Genomic DNA, 6,184 nt, shown 5'->3' on the forward strand with positions numbered 1-6,184 from the left:
GGGATTTCTAAATAAGGCTAAATCTGGACCCTGTTTACAGGATTCGGCATTTCTAATTAATGCTTAAAACTTGTGAGGTGCTGGAGAGATGGCTTAGTGGTTAAGAGCACTAAGTACTGTTCCTTTGTAGGCCATTTGGGAGCTCAGGCTGGATTGCTTGGACCCCTTAGCAAGGGAGGACAATGATGCCAGGCAGATTGTAGGCCTTACATAGGAACAATTAGTCAAAAAATCTCATTCTTTATATATCCAAAACAATAATGCTGGAAACAATAATTTGGTATACAAGTCAATTTATAAATAAATGCTCAGTGTCCTCAATTATCTTAATAAATAACATTTTAACAATTTTAATAAACCAAAAGGGGGAGTTATCCCTGTATGCTAAATAATACTCTTTTTATTTCAATTTTAAAATTTGGATGCCAAGGAACTCTGAGTGTTTATGGCACCCTACAACTAGGCATACTTCTGCCTAGGTGAAATAGAAAGATCCATATATTGACATGATCCAGGTATTTTTATGGGGAAGAGGGAATGTTTGTGTTTTTTCTACAGGATGCTACAGGAGTGTGCCAGCTGCCTGAGTGTCTGGTGAGACATGCTGATCCTGGGAGCATGAAGATTCAGGTCTCGTGGTTCGGGTCCCTGGAGTCATTCCTCTGCCCTGAGAGGAAGACGGAGGATTCCCCCTCATCTTTTGTCATCACAGAAATTCTGGCGTTGCTGCAGTCATTGTGTCCCATCCCATCGCGGCCTGCGTTCCGACCCTCTGTGCACTGCTGCTTGCTGGAGAAGCTGGACTCCAGCTGTTACCCCTGCCCCCTCATTCCCCTGGTGACTCTTGCTGCCTTAACTGGTGTTGTCATCTTGCAGTCTGTAGCTTCACAGGAATGCCATCTGCGTGGAGCTGCTGTGGACTGGGGAACTCTGCCCCGGTTATACAGATCTCAGACGTGGTTCCCTTGCCTGCTGGTTGTTCCAGAGATCCTAAACTGTCCTGGGAAAGACCTTGTTATTTTTGCTGCTATTGTAGCAGCCATTACTGCTGCAGTCATTGTGTCTGCAGTGTCTAGAGTTACCCTCCCCCAATCTATTGTTAGGCAAGCACAGTGGGTGAACTTTCTGGAGTAGTTGCTAACAATTGGGAATTCTAAATTTTATTATAGGAGCGGCTTGACTACGGCCCTTGGTGGTAACAGCTGAGAAGAACCAGATGAGGTGCCCACTACTCATCGGGAGTGGCTCTGTTTGGTGCAGCCATATGCTGTGGATTAGTGTTCATGCTATGGTTGGTCTGCAAACTCAGATCTCAACAGAAATGTGACAAGGTCGTTATCACTCAAGCACTTGTGGCCATTGAACAAGGGGCCTCCCCTGAAATTTGGTTATCTATGCTCAAGAATTAGTCGGCATCTGAGTTCTCTGCTCTTGCACCCCACGGATTTGTGGATCCATTGCACTGGGATGAGAGAGACTCAATGATTCTTTGATCAGCCCTTCTACATCGCTGAGGTTTCCTCATTGCACGCGATAGGGTGATCATGATTTCCCCACTAACTCATTTTCTGGCTGGCCTCTTTTATAGAGTTCGCCCTAGTTCGTTTAGCACTTACTGTCCCACAGCACTGCGGTATCCAGAGACGGGCAACTTTCCTCATGCACAGACCAATCTAAGACACGGGGCCCGGTGGCGATAGGGTTACCCTACGACGGATAAGTCTGTGACATTAGAGGAACGACCTAAGACAGGAGCCACAGCAGATGGATGTAACTGCAGAGGCCTAGACCAGCCTCATTCTAGTAAAACAAAAAGGGGGAGATGTGGAAAGCCGCAATAACATTCGCCATCACAAGATGGCGCTGGCTTCCACTGCGCCCCACGTGGAAAGCTGGTATAGCATTCGCCATTACAAGATGGCGCTGGCTTCTGCTGCGCCAGCCCGACTTCCTTTCAGGAAGCTAGCTGTGTGCGCGTGTGCAAGAGTGTGTTTGCGCCAAGTCTTTGCCCACCCCAGGGCATGCCAGTGAGATCATGGGTAAGCGACCAATCAGGTGTGGACGCGCCATGCTAGGGTGTATATAAGCAGTGCCGTTCTGGGGCTCGGGTCTCTCCTCTTCAAGATGCAATAAACGCTTTGCTGCAGAAGGATCCTGGTGTCCACGTGCGTTCTTGCTGGTGAGACGATAGCGCGGGACAGGTGATATGTCTGTAGATATCTGTTAAATCCATTTAGTTCTGTCTTAGTTAGGTTTTACTACTGTGAACAGACACCATGACCGAGGCAACTTTTATAAGAACAACATTTAATGAGGGGCTGGCTTACAGGTTCAGAGATTCAGTCCTTTGTCATCAAGGTGGGAGCATGGCACCATCCAGGCAGGTATGGGGAAGGAGGAGCTGAGAGTTCTACATCTTCATCTGAAGGCTGTTCGTGGAAGACTGGCTTCCAGGCATGAGGGTCTTAAAGCTCACACCCACAGTGACACACCTATTCCAACAAGGCCACACCTACAGTAAGGCCACAACTTCTAATAATGCCACTCTCTGGGCTAAGCATATACAAACAATCACAGGTTCATAATTTCTGTTAGTTTCACTGTGTCTCTGCTTAGATTCTGGTTCCATGACCTGTCCATTGGTAACAGTGGGGTGTTGAAGTCTCCCACTATCATTATGTGAGGTTCAATATGTGCTTTGAGCTTTAAGTAATGTTTCTTTTACCCTTGCATTTGGAGCATGTTCAGAATTGAGAGTTCATCTTGGTAGATTTTTCCTTTGATGAGTACGAAGTGTCCTTCTTTACCTTTTTTGATAACTTTTGGTTGAAAGTCAATTTTATTTGGTATTAGAATGGCTACTCCAGCTTTTTGGGACCATTTGCTTGGAACATTTTTTTTCCAATATTTTACTCTGAGGTACTGTTTTTCTTTGTCACTGGGGTATATATCTTGTATGAAGCAAAATGCTGGATCCTGTTTACATATCTAGCCTGTTACCCCATGTCTTTTATTGGGGAATTGAGTCCATTAATGCTGTTATTTTTGTTGTTCAAGGTAGAATTATGTTTGTATGGTTCTCGTCATTGGGTTTGTTGTGAGAAGATTAATTTCTTGTTTTTTCTTAGGTGTAGTTTCCTTCCTGGTGTTTGAGGTTTTCCTTCTATTGTCCTCTGCAGGGCTGCAAAGATATTGTTTAAATTTGGTTTTGTCATAGAACATTTTGGTTTTTCCATCTATGGCAAGTGAGAGTTTTGCTGAGTATAATAGCCTAGGCTAGCATTTGTGTTCTCTTAGGATGTGACATTTGCCCAAAATCTTCTTTTTAGAGTCTCTGTTGAGAAGTCTGGTGTAATTCTGATAGGTATGCCTTTATATGTTACTTGACCTTTTTCCCTTACTGCTTTTAATATTCTTTGTTTTGTGCATTTGGTGTTTTGATTATTATGTGACAGGAGAGGTTTCTCTTTTCTCTTCTAGTCCAGTCTATTTGGAGTTCTGTAGACTTATTATATGTTTATGGGCATCTCTTTCTTTAGGTTAGGGAAGTTTTGTTCTATAATTTTGTTGAAGATATTTACTGGCCCTTTGACCTAGGAAGCTTTGCTCTATTCAGTACTTACTATTCTGGTTTCATCTTTTCATTGTGTCCTGAATTTCTTGGTTTTCTTTTTTTGTTTTTTGTTTTTGTTTGTTTGTTTGTTTTGTTTTGTTTTGTTTTTGGTTAAGAGCTTTTTGCACTATGTATTTTCTTTGGCTGTTGTGTCAATGTCTTCTATGGTATCTTCTGTGGTTGAGATTCTCTCTTCTATCTCTTGTACTCTTTTGGTAATGCTTGCATTTATGACTCCTGATCTCTTTCATAGGTTTTTCATCTTCACGGTTGTCTCCCTTTGTGATTTTTTTTATTGTTTCTCTTTCCATTTTTAGATTCTGTAAGTTTTTGTTCAACTCCTTTACCTGTTTGTGTTTTCCTGTATTTCTTTAAGGAATTTATCTATTTCCTCTAAGGTCTTCTACCTGTTTACCTGTGTTCTCCTGTATTTCTTTAAGGGAGTTGTTGATGTCCTCCTTAAGGTCCTCTATCATCTTCATGAGATGGGATTTTAGATCAGAATCTTGCTTTAGAGGTGTGTTAGGGTATCCAGGGCTTTCTGTGGTGGGAGATCTGGATTCTGATGTTGCCAAATAGCATTGGTTTCTGTTGCTTATGTTCTTGCACTTGCCTCTGACCATCTGTTTATCTGTGGTGTTAATCTGCCTTGCTGTCACTACCTGCAAAGTATCTCTCCTATGAGCCTGGTTATGTTGGGACTCCTTGGTTCAGGCTGTGTCTGGGTATGGGAGGGGGGTCTGAGAAGTCTGATCTGTGATCTTGGCTGTGTCAGACCTCCTTGGGATCAAGTTTGAGATGGGGTGGGGAGGGGGCTGGGACACAGGATCTGCTTCTGGGTGCAGATATGAACTCCAGGGATCCCACTTATGGTAGCATTGGGATAAGGGGGACTTACCTGTGAGCCTGGGTGTGTCAGAACTCCTTGGAGTCAAGCTGTCTCTGGGAGGGAGGGGTAGATCATAGGATCTGCTCCAGGGTGGAGATGTGGAGTGAGATTTTTTTTTAACTTTCCTGGAGTGTCTCCATTATCTCTGTTATCTCTCGAGGTGTATCCCCCTCTATTTTCTTTCCTATTACTTGCCCCTTCCTGGCAGCTGCCAAGGTCTCTAGCTTCCCTGGTCTGTTTTCTCTCTCCTAATCCCAGGAAGTCTCTGATAAATTAAATGGGAGTAATCTTCTGAGTTTGTCTTCAAATTCATTTTTTAACAAGACTAAGAACCTTCAGAGAGGTCTCTGTGCCGAAGTGACATGAAGTTAGCTTTGGCTCTCTGGAAAATAATGTTTTTCAGCCTTTCTTTATAACTTCCTTCATTCAGATCTCACATTGGGATGTCTTGATTTATGGATGCTAAGGCCTGGACTTAGCTGCTTTGTGAGGAACTTAGGGATAAGACTGTATCCACAGGGTAACTTCTGGAAATGCTGTCACTTGAAGTGTATTAACAGAGGAAAATGCAGGATGTAGAGGAGGAAGCAGTTGTTAAGAACAGGTGCCAGCAATATGTGTGGCTTCTGGAAATAGGGATGTTTTTATGGACTATGTGAACTGCTGTTATTTATAAAGCAGTTCCTTAAAAAAAATTCACTACAAGAAGTTCAGGAGATTGAACCTAGTGCCTTGAATATGACAGATCAGAGATTATCAACAAGCTCTATCTTCAGGTGCAAAATCATTTATTGATTTTAGTGGTGGAAATTGAATTCAGAGCCTCAAACATCCAGGTGAGCCATCTGTACTCCCAACCCTTTATGAGGAGGTCCTGCAGAAGAAAGTTCCTCAGTCGACCAAAAGAACCCAGGCAGAGGATTTGTACAGAGTCTTCTGAGAGAGCTTGGGTCACATCACCCTGAATTTACAAAGCATGCTGCTACTGAGACTAGTAACCAGATATACTGCTTTCCAATAGTGAAATGAAGACCCATGCTTGCTATGTACCTAAGGTAAAGGGCTAGAGGTGGACTACTTATCTCACTTACTTGAATTGAATTGAAAAGTGTCAGCCAGGAAGTCTACACTTCAGCTGGAATGATTCTATGCAGAATGCACAGAGACCTGGGCCAGGGTGGGAAGTGACTCAGAAAAACAAGAACAACAAAAAGACTTGGCCAGACACTCTAGATTTCCAAACTAAGGCTGTTTTGAATTAGAGGGATTATGTTTAAAAATCATTAAAACATCTTAACAAATAGTGATTTTAAAATAATAACTCAAGTACATAAAAATCACCTATATTTTCATATAAATGTGGAATCCAAGAAATTGTACTCAAAGGGGCAAAGGCATTGAACAAAGACTATGTGATGAGTACTAGGTATGTGTTTAAAATGGGGTGATACAAGTAAATGGATATGATGGGCAGTTAAACAAGAGGGTCTATTATATAGTATGACAATTATAGTTAATAACAAAGTAACATATTTTTGAAAATTGTAGGCTGGCATGGTAGTACACACCTTTGATTCTAGTACTTGGGAGGCAGAGGCAGTCAGATGCCTGTGATTTCAAGGCCAGACTGGTTTACTTAATGAGTTCCAGGACAGCCAGGGTTATGTAAAAAGAGAGACCCT

The sequence above is a fragment of the Rattus norvegicus genome, chromosome 4 (genome assembly GCF_021556685.1).
Source record: "Rattus norvegicus strain SHRSP/BbbUtx chromosome 4, alternate assembly SHRSP_T2T, whole genome shotgun sequence".
NCBI classification, from domain to species: domain Eukaryota; kingdom Metazoa; phylum Chordata; class Mammalia; order Rodentia; family Muridae; genus Rattus; species Rattus norvegicus.